Source organism: Varanus komodoensis, unplaced genomic scaffold, assembly GCF_004798865.1.
Source record: "Varanus komodoensis strain SLA01 unplaced genomic scaffold, ASM479886v1 scaffold2, whole genome shotgun sequence".
Taxonomy (NCBI): domain Eukaryota; kingdom Metazoa; phylum Chordata; class Lepidosauria; order Squamata; family Varanidae; genus Varanus; species Varanus komodoensis.
Genome location: NW_025335568.1, coordinates 29,623,655 through 29,646,290, shown reverse-complemented (window position 1 = coordinate 29,646,290; position 22,636 = coordinate 29,623,655). Strand labels below are relative to the sequence as shown.

General features: G+C 38.5%; 1 protein-coding gene across 4 annotated transcripts in view; it reads right to left on the bottom strand.

Moving 5' to 3' along the window:
• Positions 1-22,636, bottom strand: part of FAT4 (FAT atypical cadherin 4) — a 131,085-nt gene that overhangs the window by 102,392 nt on the left and 6,057 nt on the right. The gene's annotated exons all lie outside the window — the stretch shown is intronic.

Here is a 22,636-nt window from a genome sequence, read left to right as displayed (position 1 = left end):
ATAATATTTCTATTTTATTCCTGGAAACAGCTGCAAAGCTTGTGTTGTTAAAAGCAGAAGGGTGAATTACGCTAGGATCAATGTAGAGAAAGCTTCAATGATTTTGTATACACAGTGAAAGAAGGAGTACAAGAAGAACACCACTGTACATTTTAATTCTGTTTCATAGTCCCTTGTTTCAGGACTGCTTCTGAATGAGTTTGGGGAACCTATCCTGAAATTAAAGCACAAAGGGCATCCTTTTCCTGAGCTAGCAAGAGTTTCCAGTTATCCCATTATGAATCTGTGCACTGATAAAATGGAAGCAGTAGTAGTTGCATCCGCTATAAAAGCATCCCACGTACGTAGAATAGCTTAGTGTCCTACCTTTCAGAGTACAATCCATTGTTTGAAGGGCTGTCATACAAGCATTACAATTCAAATAGTAACTCAAATCACACCTCTCTGATTTGCATATTCTTTCCTGTCTGTTTGCACACTTTTGCTTCTCTTTTAGTGGACAAATGGACTGACAGAATGGACATGCACATGTTTATGGTAAAAATGGACATGCACATGTTTATGGTATTAATATGCCATTGGGCAAAAAGAAATGAAAATATAAAATACGGAAGAACTGCCATTCCTATGCTTAGATTTTAAATCAGCCTTTAAGTCTTCATAATGGCATACATAATTAAGTAAGAAGTAAAGTTCCAACAAAAATTCTCTAATATATTTTTTTTAAACCTGAAGAACTTTCATTTTATGTACAGTAATTTACATAATTTACAGTGGAGGTGAATACTGCAAAGGATAAGCAGTAATGTAAAAGCCTTTGTAATGAAGGGCCAATTCCTTTATCTACTTGCACAGAATAGTTTACTAATCCCACATATGGAATCTGAGTACCTTCTTCATCTTACCTAGGCTACCATGTGCTTCTTCATGACCTGCTGAGAGTGCCCATTGTTTTTACTGGCTAATCATGAAAAGGTTGAAACATAAAGATAGGGAACCAAAATGAAAATAAAGTATATTAAAAACAAGGATGTCAGATATTTGACATACCCTTTTCCAGCTCAATTCAAGGAAATCTCACAGCTGGCTTTTCCCATTTCCCAGTGCTTTCCCTTTCACATGGTGCTCCTTGCAGCATTTTGTTGCTCTTCAAACCTAAACCATAACACACCTGCAACACAGGAAAACCAAAGCAAATCTGCTAGGGAAACCTGCAAGTTCCCTTTTCAAACACTTTCTGGCACAGCTATGAAAGTTTAAGGGATGCCAACAATCACAAACTAAACAAGCAGTTCAGATTAAAACAAAGTATGAAAGTATAAACAAGGACTTTACAAGGTAAGCAATAATGCCTTACTTAGTTACATCAACTTACTGCCTATTCTTACAGTGTACTGATGATACAGTCTTTCATTGTCCCACACTTTTCCAATTTCACTGCAGGGTGTACTTTTGTCACTTTAGAATACTTTCAGATCATACTTACTACAACATTATTTATTATTTAATGTTATTTACTCATATTCTGAGGTTTATATAGCACAAACCTATGCATATTTACTTAGATGCATGTGTCACTGTTCAAGGTTGTTTACTTCTCAAAAATGTAATCTTAAGATTAGAACTCCAAGCATCTTCTACTCCAAAATGTATGCACCTATGCAACTTTAAATCTAGCATGTCCTTAAATTCTTACAGAAAGAGTTGCCACTATTCCACTACAATTTGCACAACCTTCTAGCAGAACAACATGTTACCTATCCTAATTGAATTATGAGTTGTAGAATGCCTTGTGAAAGGGTTTAAACATCTTGAGGAACAGCTTGTATAATATCTTCCAGAATAGCTTGTGCAATGACTTGTAGAACAGTCTGTATGGTCTGAATTAAAGTTTTGGGTTGGGCATGTGCTCAAGGATGAAAATAATGTTTCTGCAAATGGTAGCAGCTTTGCACTCATGAAATGACACCACTGAATACATCCCACAGTTGTCGTTTGTCGTACAATTTAAGTGCTCTAGTTAAGTGCTAGGACTGCAATTTTATACCCACTAGAAGTGAACCCCACTGAAGTCAATGGGACTTCCATACAAATACACATCTGCAGGATGTAAACAATCACATTATGCTGGTGCAGGGAGTCTTCAGTATGAGCAATATTTTCCAAGAAGGCGTTGTACTATCTCTCTTCAAGTAATACTGCTCTTAGTTGAGCTTCTTTGAGGACAGCATTCAAATGCAGTCATTCTTATGGGTAGGACTGCCCTCCACCAAATGACCCAACTGAAATAAGAAAGCTACTTTAGTTACTAATATTTTAACAAACCATTGTCTTCCTAAAATTCACAGAGAGAAACTGATGCAACTTCATGTATATGTACTTTTAAATCTGAATCTTATTAGGGCTCGTTTCCTGAGTTATTAACTGTTTTAATATTAATCACATTACATATCCTCCTCTTTTAAAAAAATGAAGTGTCTGTAAGAAGAATGGAGAGCTGTGCAGTTTGTAATGGGATACACAGCTTTTCACCTTGAGGTCAACATTTCAAACCCTGCCCAGGTCATTACTCATATAAGACTGCTACAACGTGACAAACAGAAGACAAGAGACATGCAGCAGGAGGTATCACCCAAGTTGTTTGCAAAACAGAGGGTTCAAGTGAATGAAGACTGTAACAAAGCAAACATAGCCCAAATTGCATTAATGACGGACACAAATTACCTAGCAATAGAAAATTCTAGTCTGTTTTTTAAAATCCTGTTAGTACCCATAGGAATCTTACTCACAGCAAAGAAAAATTAATTTGAATGGCCACTAAATTTGTTTTCAGTCTTACAAAACTACAGCATGAGTGTCCACAATCAGAGATAGCACAGACATTTTGCAGCCAAGAGCAACAGTGACAGTAATGTACTGTCTCTGAGATAGCCAAGACATAGACAAAGAGTAATGATTATAGAGTAATGACCTTTCACATTAAATTGCTCTCTTAATTTAGCAATAGAAATGCTCTCATTACAGCATTAGGATCACTGGTGGGCTGGGGAAACTCTCTGCATTATTAGCTATAAGTATTAATGAGGAGAAACTGCTACATTATTACTTTGAAATATAATTTTGCCTACACTATAAAGTCTAATTATCCAAGTAGCAATCCAATCATATATATGTCATTGAAAAATAATTTTGATTACAATGGAGTAGGCTTAATATTAAGCTGAAAGTGAAGTAGTGGTACCTGGAAAAAGAGAGGTAGAGAACTACACAAGTTTTTATATAACTATTGATGAACTAGGGACTGCAGGTGGTGCAGTGGTTTAAACTGCTGTGCTGCTGGGCTGGTAGATCAAAAGGTCGCCGGTTCGAATCTGCACAAAAGGGTGAGTTCCCATTGCTCAATCCCAGCTCCTGCCAACCTTGCAGTTCGAAAGCATGCAAATGCAAGTAGATAAAAAGGTCCCACTTCGGTGGGCAGGTAACAGCGTTCCAGTCTTGGGCTCTTCATGTACTGCACTTTTCAGTGCAATCCTATGAACATCTACTCAGAAGTAAATTTCACCGAATTCAGTGGGGCATAATCTCACATAAGAGTATAGAGGTTTGCAGTGCAAATCTGGTTTGCTTGAGCACAGTCATAATAACCCATACCTCACTAGTTTTATTCAATGCCAGCACAATGTGAAAGCTACAGAGTAAGATCTTAAATCTAACACTGACATTTATGAGTTTCTATATTTTGCTAAGGCAAAGATGAACTCATATGCATTAAAAGCTTCTACCACTTCCAGTAAATCTTTCCACATATTCCACTAGAATATATAATATTAATCAAAGATTGTAGCAAAACAAACTCCACTACAATGCCAAAACTCCACACTAAGAAAATGGCTTTTCTAAATCAAGTTGCAAACCTTTCCATAGAATGCAAAAGCATCATGCGAAGCAACTGATACTCTGCTTATCAACTTTTCAGGTTCAGCTGCAAAGTCTGAAAGGGAACAAATCTTGCTTCTCCTTAAGGGTTTCTTCTCCTTAGTTCATTGTATAAAGACTTTTGAGGTCATGGTATTGAGTGGGAGGGAATCAATGTGGAATGGACTCCATGTTCATCGCAGTTTCAGTAGGATATTCCATACAAGTAAGCTACTGTGTACTTTTGCATTTAATATCAGCCACACCATATAAACTTGTCAACGGGATGACATGCTGGCTTCATAAAGATCTCCATCATTCAGTTACTGACAGAGATATTTTCAATTACTGTCAGGAAAAACTGGTCCTCTGAGTTTTGCCCTTAGAGAAGGTGCTTTCCCTTCATACAATGTGAACAGTTCATTCATTGTAATTCAGTGAACACTTTATAAGCTCTTTTATGCTTTACCTACTTTTAGTTCATGGGCAAATTTTATGTCCACGAACATAAGAAACTGTGCAGATGTTTTCTCTATGCAACCTAGCACTTTTCTAGCAGTGGCTCTTGAGGGGCTTAGAGGTAAACAAAGGACTTTCCCATCACCTGCTCTTTCTTCCTTTTAAAATGAAGATGCCAGAAAATGAACCTTGGTTGTTCTCTATGAAAAGTCCATGCTCTGCAGAGCTGAGCTCAGCCTGAGGTATTAGAAAGAAGCAGCATCTGTTCTCAGTTTCAGGTTTTGCTCTCTCTCTCTCTGTCTCTCTCTTTTCTATTTTTTTGAGATGAAGCAGGGGAAGAGCTATCATACAGTGGGTGATAAACAATCAGGGAAGGCTGATGACTCCTTTGTCCCTGTAATTTCTTATCCATTACAGCTTTCCTTCAGAGTTTTATGTGGTTCCGTGGCAGTGAACCTATTTTGGAGATGGAGCTTGGCATCATGGATAGCTCCTATAAAGCTCAGAATAAAAGTTTCAGTGGCTGAGAAACCCCACTGACACAGGAGGTCCAGGTTCCCCTTTAAGTGATGGATTGGTAACTTAAGCCTATCACATCCTCACTTTAGCCATGTACACACCCAGAAAATACCATGGAACCTTTGCAGAACTGTACAACTTCAGAATCCAGGTGAGCAATCACAACTGGAAGCTCAGCCACATCAAAGCAGAAAGCTAGCATGTTAGAGAGAAGGGACTGTACCCTTACCTTGCAGACACATTATGCTATTATGTAGAAATAATTTTTAATCCAGGGCAACAATTCACTATCAGTCATACACATACACAATCTGTATTCTAACATGTTAAAGGACTTACTAGATTATTTTTCTGAACATGTTTTTGACACTTTTTACAGCATTCACACACATTTACTTTCTAAGCCATTAAATAGTGACAGAAAGCTAATCAGTAAGTATCAAAAGTTCTATTTCTGTTTTCCTAAAAGAGCTATTGCCAATATTCTCACTGAATTGATTTCACAACAATAAAACCTTATGGACAGAGGTCATGAGAAGATTTGAACATCTTCCTTGGCATTACTCTGAATGACACAAGCATTCCCTTCTGTGTCACACCAGGAAAGTGGATAAGAAGAATAGCATGTCTCTTGAAACACGTTATTAGAAGCCAAACTCAATCACTTTGTACAAAAAGAGGAGCACAAAAAGAACGGGACTGGGCTCACCTTGGTTAGATTTGTTATAACTAGCTCAAAATAATGCTGAGTTCATAGCTTCTTTAAATACGAAGCTACCAGGGCAGACATAGTAAATCCTCACTATTAAAATGGTTCTAAAGAGCCACTAAAACATTCAGCCATTCATTATTTGCCACCACTGCCAGATAAAAAGAACGGTGGTTGAACTAAATAATGACATGCGCCACTTTGCTTGAAACGAATTATTAGGCTGCACAGAAATTAGGCCACCCGAGCTATCCATGTGAGCAATAAGGCAGCTGCCACCTTGGCCTTTGAAATAATTCAAAGAGAGTTATAATGACGAGGCAGCTTCTGTCAGCTCCACACTTGTATCCCACTGAAGAGAATACTGTGGGTATACCACTGACAAAATACAAAACACAGTTAAAACAGCAGGGCCACTACTTTGACGGAATTAATGTGTCAATCAGGGTATACAGGGTATCAGGCAGCTGCAGTACAGATTGCTTTTTAACATGGCATGGCCACTTCGGTATGCCAGTCATTATCTGGTTTACCTTTAGCTAGTGTATTGATATGCTAAGAAATAGAAAGACTTCTACAGTTTACAGCAAATGTTTAAAATGAACTTATCTTTTTCCGTTTACAAACAAAGTCATACCTAGTCATTTCAATGTACAAATGCAGGTACATCTATTGATTCGCAAACTTAAGAACTGAGATAAATACTGCAAATATTGTGTGTTCTTTCTTTATTCTTGCACTCCCCTTTCATGAAATTCATTTAATGGGGCACTACTGCACTGCTTGGTGAACAGTTGCACATTCCCCATCACTAAAGCTTAACATGCAAGAACATTTGAAGATTAGATAAATTATATGAATCTGAACTATGTCTGATCATTCTCAGGGATTACCACAACCTTCACATCTTTTCTTTTGTATTAGCTTGTAGCCAAAAGCTTAATCCTGCATCAAGTACATTTTTAATCATGGACTTTAACTATGGGAATTGAATTAGTTAATATGATTAGGGAGCTACAATTCTGCATTCAGAAATGCATTCAGAAATCACAGAAATTTTAGTCTATCTATATATGCATAGTAGAAAGCAGGAAATGTAGCTATTTTTTAAAAGAAATCCGCATGAAAAGTGGCTGGTGGGGGGGAAGCAGATTTCTCTGAATATGCATCTATAAACTAGCTGTGATTTTCCAATAAAATAATGTCTGTGGCATGTATTCTTGCATAAATCTTTCCATTCTTCTGTTTTACCTGTGTGTAATTCTGATTTGCATAGCAGCTTATAAGGGCTCATTAAAGTTCAGGACTACAGCTTCAGCTGAATGTGACTTGACACCCAAAGAAAGGAGCAAGTGATTATTTCTTAATGTCAGTAAGAAACGATCTGCCACTTTGGACCGTATCTCTTTCGCATTTTATGGCCTATATACACTTCTTTAATTATTGTTTTACATATGTCTGACTACTTCAGTGCAAAGGAGAGCCTTCTGTGCATTAAAAATGTTCTTGGAAAAGGATCAGAACTGTAGATGGCATTTTTCTTTCTCAGGATTAACAAGGTGTCACCCTGCAAGTCAGATAAACAGAGATAATCTCCTAGGCGGCGTGTCAAGATTACTGATCAATCCCATTCCATTTTGCAATGCTTTGTTGTGACAAATTGATTCAGACATTTCAGAGCTCAGATAAGAATACTAGCTGATCTCCTATGTACTTTGTAGACTGACTGTTATATACCTTAAATTTGTTACATACTGGATATTGGTATTATTAGTTTTATAAAAAATAGACAAAAATTGTGACATCAAGCAAGAATGAGAAAAGAAAGTTATTCTGATATGGCTATTTTTTACCCAAATGTCACTTATATGACTGAAGATCTCATCGTGCTAGGAGGACATATGCCTATGTGCACTATTGACCAGTCAGGAATAAAAAAAATACCAGCTCACTTCCAGCATACTCTTGTATGTGCAGATTTAAATTGTGAAAAATTAGGGACAAGGTCCCCTGACATTATTATTTTCCTTACATATGTGGCGGGCAGGTAAGATCACTTGGGTGAAAACATCCAAGGCGGCATTAAACGCAGATGGATGAGAATTTGTACAGCCTCAGTACGAGTGGGGACCAAGTTAGTGGGGCAGAACAGAAGTAAAGAGGAGGGCCTGTAAGGTCATTGAGTCCAACCCCCTGCTTCACGTCCACGTGTGGACCACCCGTGGTCCATCTTCCCAGTTTAGCAATGGTGACGACATGCTAGATTAATGTATAGCTATGCTTGAACGTATACAATTCAAGCTTGCATACATGAGGGATACACTTTCTAAACTTTATTTAGAAATCTAAGCGTGAAGAAGGAAATCCAGATACATTTATGGATAAAACCAAGTGGCTGCAACACAGTAAAAGATTCAGCAAATGTGTCAACAAATACTTAATTTTGCATGCAAGGAGGCAAGGTGTATACAAAATTAAAAGGATCAAAGTCTTCTTTTCAACAACTATTTTGTAGAAAGATTTCCATGTTGCTACTGTTTAAGGATTGTGTCCAATGTTAGAGTAGATCCATTAAAATGAACAAGGCCTAAGTTAGGCTAACTCTCTGGCTTGTGAAAAAAATGATACATTCCTCATTGATGCCCTCTCCCCCATCAGACACCACTGAATGCATTTTATATTCCTTTTTCCTTCCCTTTAATTAAGTGGTGCTTCTCAGTTTAATGATAAATATTTCTCCCGTCACAATGCTAAATGACATTTTCAATAAGAAAGCAGCAGTTTTATTAGTCTCTAATAAGACGCAGCCAGTTGGCGGCTCTGGGACACTAGAACTACTGTTCTCTTTTCAGCGCTTTCTTTTAAATCTTGCCTTGTTTTGCGTCAACAAACCAATGCACAATGCTGCCGCAGCCTGCCCTCCCCACACCACAGCTGTCAATATCAGGTTGTTTAGCTTCCGAGTATGCGAGCAGGCGAGAGTCAGGCTTCCCATGAAAATCAAGTCAATGACCTGCATCCCCTGGTCCTGTGAACCAAGAGATGGCTATAATTTTTCTTCAACCCAGTTTTCAGATGTTGTAAATGTTCACTCAAGTCATTAGCCAATGCAAAAAAATGCATTAATTCCTGCAAAGTTAAGTTCTCCTTGAATGGTTTTATTGTGGCTGATTAGGCACAGCTTTCTTCTTTGTCAAATTAAAAAAAATAGGGAGAAGAAAATAAAGGGGAAAAATCAGGGAATGTTAAGGTATTTTTAACTCACAGACTGTGTTCGCCTTACTATCTAATCAAGTGGAAACAGCCTTTATCTGCCATGTTCTATTGTGAAAAAGTGCAGCCATAAAAGGTCTAAAGATTTTCCAAAACTTTTGTCATCCCAAAAGGCCCATGTTTAGTCAATTGACATCACATCAAAAATAAAAAAGATTTAAAAAAGGAAATAATGACAAAGAAAAATCAACTTCTGTAGTTGTTTAAAAAGAATCAGCCAATGAAGAACCAAGACCCCTTTCACTTTCCAAAGATAACACTCAAAATGAGCCAGAACTGTACAGAGGCTTGAATAAGGCTTGCTTCTTGGTGACCATAGAAACATTAGAAATGCTAGAAGATGCAGTCCACTGAACTTCAAATAACTTTATTAAAGCATCACTAATCAGAATCCACAGTTTTAGTGTTAGGGCCAAAAGCATGAACAGTTCTGAAAAGTTTAATGACCTTCTCAGAGCACTTTGTTAACAAACAAAAACCTCAAAACCCCTTTGTATCAAGTTAAATAATAATATTTTTAAATCATACCTTCTTTTTTAGAACAATCAATCCCCAGTGGATCACATGCATTCAAATGAGCCATGATTGTGGTTAGTATGTAATATCCTGTGGCTTGAGATGGGGTAGGAGGAGATAATGAGACAGGGGAGACACAAGGAAGCTTTATAAAGTAAATTAACCAACTCATGATCTCTGGTGCAATAAAACTTGCACACAATGCAAGCATGATCCAGTGAAAGCGAAAGACTGTTTGGCCCTTTAATTTAAATGGGAGAAAGATAAGCCTGCACTTACTTCTAATTGAAGTCAATGAAATATAAAACCCGCTGGCATGATAGTACCCTATCATCTATAAACTGTCAGTATCAATTTATCTTGAATGCAGGTCATCTTGCCAGCATTAAGACTTTTAACAAATGCAACTAGGAAGGCCTACATTCAAGTAACATTTCAGACTTAGCTGAAAGTTGTTGGGCAAAAGGGGGCCATCCTGCCAATGGAAAAACAGTGAACTCACTAGAAGTTGATGAGAGAGGAAAAACCGTTCAATAAGAGTTGCTTCCTGGTAACCTTAGAAACCATAGAAATGGTGGAAAATGCAGAACAAAGTCTAACAGCAAGAGGTTAATACCACCTATGGGGAGTTTCCTCTCTCCAGCGGTGCCCTCATTTATGTTAGAATAAAGCCTTCACTGGCCAATCCCACCTATGTGGATTACTATCGCAAAGAAATGACTGGGTTCACATAACATGACATCGCATCATGAATCGCTCCCAGCAATGGGTTGTCACATTCTACAAACCCAGGCTCATCTCCCCAGGGTGGCTTGTTCATGGGCTGTTGTAGTTGCTGTACCCATGATGGTTTTCATGTTGTCCAAGCCCAGGTGACTGTCTCCATTGGAAGTAGGTAGAATCAGCAATTGAGTGTCTTGACAAGAACCTGGTCACTCTTACCAAGTAACTCCCAGGTGGCGACCAGTGCCAGCCACCTCGAAAGTACTCAAGTAGCACTTGAGGACAGCTGACACTGCCCTCCCCTGCCAACACTGATCTTGAGTCAGTTGGGGATTGCCACAGCTTCCTTTCCCTTTGGATCACAAAACCCCATTTTGACAGCTAAAGACTGTTCTTTCTGCCCCAGCAGCACTTTGGAGGCCTTGCCTGCAGCTGTTAAGCTTTTTTCTTAAAGTCCTTATATAATATTTTAAATTTTGTGTTTGTGCTTCCACTGTGTTTGCAGTTGCACAGGTGCAAGAATGAAGTGCCTTGTGGATGCAATGTGCAGCCCCTTACTGCAGAATCCAGCGGGCACTCATCCTGGGCATTGCCCCACAAAGGAAGTAGTTAACTTTATTTCCCCTCCTCCCCCATTTATATCTGACAATTGTCAAAAGGCGAACTGTCAAATATAGCCTAAGGCACAAATGTCTTAGTTCATGAAAAGTGGGTGGAAAGGGCGGTTTTCAGCAAGACCTTTGGGTATATCTTTGGGAACTTGTGGGTCCTAAGCGTACCCTCAGTTTTGAACAAGGTGATAGAATTTCTTGAGAACTGAGAAAGTGAATCACCCTGTTTTACCTGACAGCTTTCAAAATTACAATTTATTTTTTCTAGTAGGATTTAGAGTGTGTTAAAAATTAACAGTAAGAGACAATATAGAGTCTAATATTAATGATGTAACTTATGTATCCCTGTACAGTTACCCTGATCAGTCTGCACAGATATTAAAATATTAACAAAGTAGTATTGCCAACTTTGTATTATCCATCTGTATAAATGCTCATATGCCATCTCAGTGTTTTCTAGTATCATAACTACAAGATCTAGCTATTTTTGTTATGGAAGTACACCACAAGTCTCATATCACATGCTGAAATTTTGCATTAGACTTGCACCTAAAAGCATAAAATCAAAGTGAAATAATATTTCAATATTTTATTTTATTTAGCAGACTTATATGCTGCCCCATTCGCCAAAGCCTCGGGGCGGCTTACAAACATAATAGTTAGCTCGACTTCATGATTCCATCATTTCACTCATTCCACTTATTATTACATGACATTTCTATACCGCCTGTAGCTGAAGCTCTCTGGGCAGTTCACAACATTTAAATCACTCATCCAGATTGCAACCAGACCCAATTCTGCTTAGCTTCCAAGATTAGACAAGATCAGGCACTTCTGGCTATACCATCTGGTTAAGCTATAAAAACTATTTTCCTATATTTCATGGGTCGCCAATTTACAGGATGGTTGCCTCCTGACTGTACTTTATTTTATTTATTTATTTATTTATTTTTTAAAAATTTTATTTTATTAAAACATTTTTATGCCGCCCCATTCGCCGAAGCCTCGGGGCGGCTTACAACAAAAAGATTAAAATAACATTTTAAAATATATACAATAAAATACAAGTATATAATATAAAACATACACTATAAAACAAGCCGCCCTGGCCAAATAAAATTCAATAATATTAACATTTAAAATACTGCTTAAATAAAAAGGTCTTCGCCTGGCGCCGAAAAACAAATAACGACGGCGCCAGGCGGACCTCTCTGGGGAGCGCATTCCATAACTTAGGCGCCACCGCTGAGAAAGCCCTCCTCCGAGTAACCACCCTCCTAACTTCTTCCATGGAGGGCTCCCGGAGAAGGGCCTCTCCCGCCGATCTCAGGGGGCGGCTGGGCATATAAGGATGTAAGCGCTCCTTCAGGTAACCAGGACCCAAGCCGTTTAGGGCTTTATAGGTCATTACCAACACCTTGAATTGGGCCCGGACTTCAATGGGAAGCCAGTGAAGCTGACGGAGAACTGGAGTCATGTGAACATAACGTCCAGTCCCCGTCAGCAGCCTGGCAGCTCTATTTTGGACCAATTGAAGTATCCGGACCGTCTTCAAGGGTAGCCCCACGTAGAGCGCGTTACAGAAGTCCAGACGGGAAGTAGTACTTGTGCTACTGGGTATTGGGATTTAATCATAATTATTGAAGCACTGGATTTTTAATAAAGTAACTCCTAACTTAGATGTCAAGAATACAGGAGGGCAAAGTGAAATGAGAGCATCCTACATTACAACATTAGTATTTTGCTTTAACTTTCTATGGACCCCAAGATCACAATGGTAGAACACTCAAATTAACAGATACTTGATGCACTGATCTCTGTTCCCATTTACGCATATTTCCAAAACTGTATTTAGATGTGCTTTTTCAGACTTCTTGTAAGCTCAGCATAATTGACTTTTATGATTCTCGTTATGAGTTATCTTTAAAAGGATGAATGCAAAGTTAAACAGCACAATGATCTGTTGATAAAAATTGAACAATACTAGTAACCAGGAAAGTCAGTTTGAAGGTATTATGAGTATCCAAATACACTCAATTCCTTTATATTTATGTGTTCTTTATCTTAGCTAGACTACACACAGTTCCATCCTGATTGCTACAAACCTGAACAGAATACTTATAAATGTACCATATAACAGGATAACAGCTAATGGACACAATCCAATAGTAACAAAACAAGCACAGTAAAACAGAGATTTCTGTAGGAAACCTCAGGGATTCCTCACACTGCTTACTAAGAGTATCTTTGAGCATTCAATAAAGAGACCCTATGGTTTGAATTTGTTTTTCCAGTGATTGTTTCTTGAAAGATTATGCTTCTTCAGTAGGACACTTATGATAAAAGGCAAGCATTGCATTGGCCTATTTGCATTGGATTTAAATATGTGCTCCTCTAGAAAGTTTATGTCTAGTAAAACATAGTAATGCATAATAATACAAATACAAAGTCCTGAATCTGCACATCTAAATTACTCTGCTTAGGACCATGGAGAATTTGCAATATTTACTACTGTACTAGCATAAAATAAGGAATACAGTTGGTTCCAGAGTCTGGAGGTTTTCAGACACTATGTCTTTTCTTGATAGCTCTTCCTGAGTGAGTCTGTGAACTTCTCACCAATGATACTGTTGTCTATTCCCTTCTTTTCTCCCTGTAGGAACAATCGGAACCATTATAGTGGGCAAGTGGAAAACAAGTGGAGCCCCATTGTTTCTTCTCTTTGCTGCCACAGGTGCTTGTCACACTTGGAAAGGGCAGGTAAACAGGCTGATCTCCATTGGTATATCTGTAATTTATTGATGATTCTGAATTAAATGCTTATTACAGTCATCAAGGCATTAAAATCCTGCTAGAAGAAACTGCAGGAGACTGTGGTTCAGCAATAGGCCCCCTTCTGAGATGTAGATCTTGGCAAGTCCCTGTTGATATCCCAAACCTGCTTGAGATGATCACTCATGTTAAGAATGGATTCATTACAGGGTTTTAAGTTCTTGGCTATATTTCATAGGGCTGCAGAGTTACCATTGTCAACTCCCCAAACCAAGCTTTGGGAGGTCTATAGCTTTCCATGGATTTGCACACTTCTCTCCCCTCCCTCCTCCTTTATTGGTAGTTTCAGTTTTTCTAAGTTTTGTTGTTTTGTGCTGCTGTGAACACAAGAAGCTATTAGTTCAGTTAAATTATTTATAAAGTCCAAATGTGTTTTTCAATAGGCCTGTACTAACTTGAACTGGAAACTACTGACAGGTAATGTACATGGCATCCTACAATAACTGTGCAGCCTGTAATCACTCACAAACAACTAAAACATGCACATTAAAACCCAGGTAATTGCAGCTCTTTTACCAAACTATATAAAAAGAACTTCTGTCAACTCTTCTCCAAGTTTTCTAGCTAAATAGGCCAAAAGAACTAAAAAATTAGAGTTATCCAATACTCTACTAAATAGTTTATGATGGCAGATGGGAAAGGCTATGCATCTTTTTGCTTTACATGACTTTAGCAAGTATTTAATTCAGAATCATCAATAAATAGCAGATCTACTAACAAAGATGAAATTCTCAGATTTGCTCATTCTGAGGCCCACTTCATGCCACAAGGCAAAGGCTTTTCTGGATGGTACCACTTCCTGCAGCAAGTCAGAAATGGATATGTTTTAATTCTCTCAAAAATAGCAGTAGCCCCTGCACACAGAAATCAAAATACAAAATAACTCTTGTCCTTCCATGCTAAGCTTCCATGTACAAGTTTTAATGCAGAAAAACAATGAAACATCCAAGTTCCCAACTCAAGCATCGCCATCCCAATAAAGCTCACTGAGCAATCCTGTTGACTGAGGAAGATGGCCCTGTGTGTTTCAAAACTAAGAGGAGAGAGCCAATTGTTCAAAACCTCTGGAACCCTCCATGAGAGTAAAACATGTATGCACACACACTCATGCACCCACACACAGAGACACACTTAGATGTCAACCACATGATATCATGACATTTTATATATTGAAAGACATGTCCTCTTATGTATATTTTTAAAAAGAATTTAGATTAACGGTTTCCTATTGATTTCTAAGAAATGAGAAAGTATTAAATTAAAAAAGCATTAAAATGCTCTTCACTGTATCTTAAACCTTTTCAGTTCTTGCTTGTTTAATGCAAGATATGACTGAAAACTAAATTGTCTATGAGTGTTCTCCATACATTACTAGCTGGCCAACATACTAGAGATCATGTGTGCTGGGCAGCTTTCTTTCATTTGTAGCAACTGATGGCAACATAAGCAGAACTCAGTGCTTTTCAAATATCTCAGATCCATACTAGCAGCCTATCTTCTATCTACTTAGCATTATCTCTGAAAAGAATCTGAACAAAATCATAACACTCTCTTCCCAAAAGCTGCTTATTAAGAGGCTTGTCCAAAAACACTGCTTTATACTAAATCAAATTGAATCCCTGAAGGAGGTTTCTACAGAAGTGTTCTATATTAAAAGATACTGTTTGTTTATTTGTTTATTCATCTATCTGTATGCTGCCCCATAGCCTGGGGACTGTCTGAAAGGCTCACAGGAAAATAAGAGCAGCAACATAAGATTGCTATAATAAAACAGGAACTATAACATCTAAAACCACATACAATCCAATTAAGGTAAGGTACAAAACAGGATGATAACATAAAGAACAATAAAACCAACAGCAAGTATAGCACAATGAAACCATAATTCTAAAAGCAAGTACTAAATAAAAAGTCTTCTTTTGGCAGGGAAAACAGAATAACAAGGGTGCCAGTCACACCTCTTTAGGAAGAGAATTCCAGAGATGAGGTGCCCAGAGAAACAAGTGGCAACTAGGGGTCCCGGAGTATTCTCAAGCTATGGACCTTCTCCTTTAGGAGAAGGAGAGCACCATCCTGTCCAAGATAGGTTGAAATTTTTCCATTTGGATGGACAAACTGCCAACCAACAGCACCTCCATATTGTCTGGACTGAGCTTCATCTTATTGGCCTTCATCCAGTACATTACTGAGCTAAGGCACAGGTTCAGAAGACTCTTCTGCTGTCTTCCTAGAACTTGAATTTATTGCTAACTTCATTCAAAGTGGTACTTTGTTAATAATATTGCCTCCACTTCTAATTAATGGATTCTTCCCATGTAAACTGTTTAATTATAAGGTAAAGAATGCCTTGCTTTTTTTTTGCAAGAGATGAATGTTGATAATGAAATTAAGCTAATCTTGTGATAATTTCTCCATAACTATGTAATATAGATATGCCCACATATGGTCCAGAATGACCAAATCCTCTAGATGATCAGAGATTTTATTTTATTACATTTTGTGTGTTTATTCAAAACCAGAATACTGCAAATTTTCAGTGAACACACACTGAAGGGGTATGGAATAGGCACACACTGTACCTCTTTTAGATCTGCACACATTCACTTGAAGTACTGAACAGAGCCAAGGCATCCAGAAAATTCATTATTTTCTAGTATCCTTTCTCACCTCATGATCTGAAATAACCCTTGATAGGGCTGATATCAGATCCTGAATGAGATGTGGCATTACCCCATCCTTTTCAAGCAGTTAATACCATTCAGACCATACACTGACTGCGCGGCTTCGCCAAGTCCTATCTGAATTCCAACTGAGAAGTGATGAGGTGAAATGCAGAAAATAACATTTAGCATTATGCAATACCATAGAGTGTCCAAAGTACATAAAGTACATTTTCTCATTCATCCTTTCAATGACCTTTAAACTAGGCCAGGAGCATTATCCTCTAAATTTGGGGAGTGAAGCAAATTTGTGGCTGAGATAAGTGTAGACATCTGAAATCACACTTTTAACCCATAGAACACATACTTTACACGACACCAAAGAAAATATACAAGTGGCAGGAATGTAACACCCCAGAGGACTGGTTGCTTTTCCTGCTCCAGAGCTTACCATGCATGAATAGGATCTGGACACCTTCAGTGGGCCTCCTCCATCTTCTCATCACCATCAATATTTGCTATTCCTGATAGTGACATGCTTCCTCCAGATCAGAGGCAGTATGGCTATGTACGCCAGTGGCTGGCAAATGGGAAGGAAGCTGCTGTTCCACTCATGTCCTGCTTGTGGGCACCTGTGATTGGCTATCATGTCAACAGTATGCTGGAGTACATTGACCCTTGCTCGGTCCGGCACTGTGCTTCTTGCATTCTTATGTTCACCATTATTACTAGCTACAACTGCTGCTTATCCTCTTCCTCATGGCTTAACAGGCACAGAGCTGTGAGTAGCATCTACTTTTCCTTCTCCTTACCACTACCACCATCAGCTTCACCAGAACAAGAGATAGGTGTACAATCCAGGTCTTGTCAATGGGCTCTTGCTGGGTTGTGGCCCTTGGTAGGGCCCAGCTATTCCTACTCTTGACAGCAGCCCTGTATGAAGCTGTCTTACAATGTGTCAGACTGTTGGTCCATCAAGCTCAGTATTGCCCCTACTGATTGGCAGGAGCACTCCTGGGTTTCAGACTGGAGTCTCTCCCAGCCCTACTTGGAGATGCCAGGGGCTGAACTGAGAAGTTTTTGAATGCAAAACATAGGATCTTCCATCAAGCTTCAGCTTTTCCCCTATAGTTCAGTCAGAATTGCATATTAGGCCATTCCCTGATTGCCAATTTTGCTAATTAGTGAGACTGACATAGTGGTTTGAGTGTTAGCCTGAAATTCAGGACATCCAAGTTCTAGTCCCCACTCAACCATGAAGTTCACTGGGTGACTTTGGGCCAATTGTTGACTCTTAGACTAATACACATCACAGACTAGTTGTGCAGATAAAATGAAGAGGAGGAATACTTAAGCCACCTTGGGTTACTTGCAGGAAAAAGGTGAGACATATCAATATAATAACTAAAATAATGCCCCTATCACCAGTACACCAGCCCTGAAATTGTTGTGATTCCAGAAATTTTAACTAGCAAAAATGAAACTGTCCATAGAACAAGAAGCCTGACTACTGCAAAGACTCGGTCCTAGAGTACAGACCATCTTCCACACGGTGCAAAAATCAAGGAAGCGCCCTCTGCGCTGTGCTGTGCTGTTCTTTAAGGCTGACATGCTACTGAATTCATGATTCTTTAGCCTCCCTCCCCTTTTAAAATTGCTGTTCTCTCTCTCTCTCTCTCTCTCTCTCTCTCTCTCTCTCTCTCTCTCTCTCGCTGTACATATTCATACACAGAGTGCTGATCAGAAAAATAACAATAATAGACATTTATCAGTTACAGCCATCTGTGCTCCTTTCATTTGAGCCAAGTATTTTGGCAGGCATATGTATTTCCCTCTGCTATCCAGCAGAATCTGGCCTTGCAAAGAAAGTGTTTACTCCCAAAGCCTTCTTTCTCCATCAGTACAAAGGCCAAGCAGTGTTTTAAATCTGTCAAGGAATGGATTTAAAACAATATAGTATCATTGCTATTTTAATTAAGCATGAGTTCAATAAGGTGATTGAATCTGAATTATTTAAAATGTTCAGAGAGATAAACTACATGTTATACACAGTTGTGTGTTTTCTTTCCTAACTTTGCTGTTATTCCTGTTGCTCTTTTTAAAAAAAACTGATATTGGAGACTGTAATCAAAAGCAGCTTTTCTTAGCTCAAAACTGCATTCCTCAGTTGCTTTGCTCCTAGCAGAAGAGAAAGAGTTTTCTTTTTATTCTATGGCCAGTACAATGACGTTGAGTGGTTCAAAGGGGCAAGGTTGACTGTTTCATTTGAGTTCATTTGTGCAACTATGTAATTTAGACCCTGGCTTTAATGGTTGGGGGGAGATTTTAAATGGCTTTGCGTGGCTTGACTTCTCTTCCCGCCCTCTGCTCCTCTAATGGCCATTCCAAACTTTACAACTGCTTCCACATTCCTTCTATGAGAGCCATTATGGGGTTGTGGACTGCGAACCTGGGAGAGCTGAGTTCTAATCCCTGCTCAGCTATGAAGTTCACTTGGTGACCTTGTGCCCGTCACTCACTCTCAGCCTAACCTACTTTAGAGGGCTGTTGCTGTGAGGATAAAATTGAACTACGTAAAGTGCCTTGGGTTCCTTTCAAGAGGAAATGAGGCTGGCTATAAATGCAATAAAATAATTTGTTTGAATTTTTGACACTCCTGATTTAAAAACAAGAACTCTGAATATGTACAGTTTGGCCTTTTTAATTCTATTAAACTATAATATCAGGAGCAAAATGGAACTGGGTCTGCTGCCCTGATCACCTGCTGCTTTCTGGATGGGGGAGAAATAGAGCATTTGATTACTAGGGCCACCTAAATTATTTAGTGCTGGTAATGGTGCAAGATAGCAACTGTTCTCATTTTGTCTTCTCCAGCAAAATGCTCTATCTAGGAACCAGTAAAAATCCCACTGTAGAGCAAAATAAACTTCAAATAGTTAAGAATGTAAGCTAATATCTTCTACTCCTACTGGCAATATTTCTTGATCATTTGGACAGCGTGAGGCTTCATGATGGATTACAAAAACAACAATGGAGCATGGCAAAAATGGGAAGGAGGAAAAACACCAGGGAGCCTACATTGTTATATGAAAACTGAAAGGAAAAATCACTCTTCAGTAGTACAGAGGTATTTTATAATTCAGGCATCTTAACTATCCCGCTAACACAGTCCCATAGAAGCCTCTTGAGTTCTTAAACATCATCAAATCAAAGTAATGGATGTTAAAAATTGCAAATGCACATACAGGAGTAATCCACTTAAAAAATGTTTTACACAACACGATCACCCAAGTTAAGGAGCCATACCATTCATTGTCTCAGTCTGTTTCTCTATCAGTGAGGGTGTTCAAGGATAGGCTAGACATGCACATGGGGGGCATGACGTGAGTGGAGCCAGCTGGAGCCGGGGGTCAGACTAAATGGCCCGGGAGATCCCTTCTGACTTGCTCTGTTTCTATGTTTCCGTATCTTCCCTTTGGCTCAATCTTTTTAGATTAAGGCATGTGATTGCAAGTCTGAGCACTATTAATTATGCCTCAACTCCATTTAAGTTAAGAAAGCTTCCATAGTGGACTGGGGTTCAGTCTGCGTGTCTACAAAGTGGAGAGATGTGTGGCTGTGCTGTGCTATGACAGAAGCAGGATGCCCCAGATGCTTTACACAGCCAGACCCCTCTAGGAGGGGGCAGCCAAAGGTTAATAGTTGAAACCCTGCTACATTCCAAAAAGGGAGTCTCTCCTAGGTGACATCAACAAAAACCAGCAGCACATAAACAATTCCATAATTCTTTGTGCAAGTAAGTTACTTTTACATATGTCTTCATAAACAATATATATTTTATACAGAAATTCAGAACGCATTTGGTCAACAAAAAATCAGTGTAAGATTCTGCACACTTACATGGGACAAAAGAAATGGGACATGCCAGACCTTCACAGCTGCCACATTCTGCTCACACCTCAGTAGTACGATAAAATCATTGCAGTAATTAAAGATCGAAAGTGGGGGGTGGGAGTTTCCCTAGACCTCTTCCTTAAGAGATCTTTACAGGAGAAGTCACTGCTCTTGCATCTTGTTGAAACAGAGGCATTTCTAATCTCACTGATAGTGTAGCGAGTTCAGTGAATGGCTGCTAGCTGAGGCAAGAGAAAATTGTGACCCTTCACTGAAGCCACCTTTGGAACTACCTTGCCAAGGCAGTTCCAGCATACCTTGGTCTGTGCCTGTGTTTAAAAATTATGCTTCAAAATTATGCCATAATGTCCAAAGCTGAGACCAGACATTAAACTAGTTCTGGAACTCTGATATGGCTTCACAACATTTCTTATACATAAGCAGTTTCTTATGCACCTGCAAACTTCTATAGAAGTCATCTATTACACAAAAGTAGCAGAAGGAGGCTTGGAATTTTTTCCCTAGCTGTATGGCAGACAGAAAATCAAAAGGCAAAACATTCCCTATTACAGGCTCTCCTTACTGGTATAAGATGTACCTACTGAAATTTCTACCTGTCATACAGGTGTCTAGGGAGTATAAGTCCAGCAAAGGGTGAGGGGCTGAGAAGATTACAATCTGAAATGGCTTAACATTATTTACTTTTTTTTTTTTTTTGCTTTCCAGAAAGAAACAATATGTATACCTTTGTAATACAATAGTGACATAGCTATTACTTCACCATATTAAAATAGGCATTAAACATAAATTAAAAACTTCCTCAAATGTTCAGTTGCTATGTGTAAATTTTGAAGATATTTATGGTTCATTGATATATATACACATGCTAATTTTAAAATCACTGGCTTAGAATCTAGTAGTCTTTGGCATGTTCAGAAAACCTTCATTCACATTTCATCACATAATAGTTTTGAAAAACAGTTTCAAAGAAGAAAAATAATGGACATATTCTGTGTACAGGCTGAATTAGGATGAAATCCTATGCAGACTTCCCTGGGCATATATCATACAGCACATAATAGGACTTTCTTTTAGAGTCCTATTTTCTTTTAGAGTATATTTAGAGGTGTACTGATGGATATATTACTAGCACAACCAGCAGTAATATGAAGTGCTAGCTATTGTATATACTATAGTTCTGTCATTTTATATTCAAAATCATGGATTGTTTGCTGAAATATGCTAGAACACTTCTAATTAACTAGTTGAACTATGAAGCCCATTTTATCTCAGTTTCATCTTAAGTGGGTTGAATTTGTAGACAAAGATAAATTAGTTTTTATGTGATCACATACCAGTATTCACAGCTAATATGCATGGCATTATGAAGCACAGTAAGAATCCTTCTAGTAACATTAACCTGTATATTAAAGCAGTACTGAAAACATTAAAGTGATAAAATTGCTTATTGATGTTTTGATGGAAATATAAAATCATGTAACAATTAAAATTGCAGTATTTTATACATTTTCACCCATTTTTCCTTTTCATTGTCTGCTTTTAGCATTTATTTCCTTCACCCCAAGAAAAATCAAAATACTATTATATCAATCATTCACTATACAAAAGCTCAGTTTAACTCAATATACCACTACAGATTAAACCAGTGCAGAAAAAGTGTAACAAGGAAATTCTGCAGTCTTTCAAAAACAATATCAGAAAGGGGGTGGGGAGTTCCAAACAGTATCAAACCCTACATGTCTCATACCAAGTAAACCATAAATCACCCTTTCCCATCCTGGTGCCTTCCAGATCTCTGGAACAGCAACACCCGGTATTCCTGACCATCAACCATGTTAGCTAGGGATGATGGGAGTTAAAGTCCAAAGCATCTAGTCGGGGAATACTGCCACAGGCAGCAAACTTCATGCATAGCATCATTAAGTGATGCTTCAAATTAAAAAAGAGCATTAGTGCAGTCCAATCCAAAAAGGATTTACCCATAAATAAATCTAACTAGGTTATTTCCAAGTAAACTTGCATAGGGTTGTCCCATTAGTGTAAAAGAACTTCACAGCCATCTCTGGAATGTACAATTGGGTTCAGTTTCAGAGTTAAAATGCTAAGACAAGGAGGAAAATGCTTGACTCATTCTACACTTCCGGCATCCCCTGCTGGTTGACTATTGCAGAGGTTTCAGATCCAAAATTCCAGTGAGCAAAAATTCAGTGACTCAGAGTACACTGCACAAGTCAGACTCTGAACAATGACCAAAGAAAAGGCCCACCTCAATTGGCTAACAGTTTCCAATTCTCTGGAAGCAAAATCCATTTAAACTTCATGAAAGAAAATACAGACACACACCCTTACAGCAAAACATGTTTTGTAAACAGGCGTTTGGCATATCGTTCTGATATCATAAATTATGTTTTGGAATCTATGTAGCCTGCATTGGTAACAGCAGAATCATTTTAATGGCTTTCTGGAATTAGTTGGCTTCTGCAAGTCCTTAGACACAAAACTGA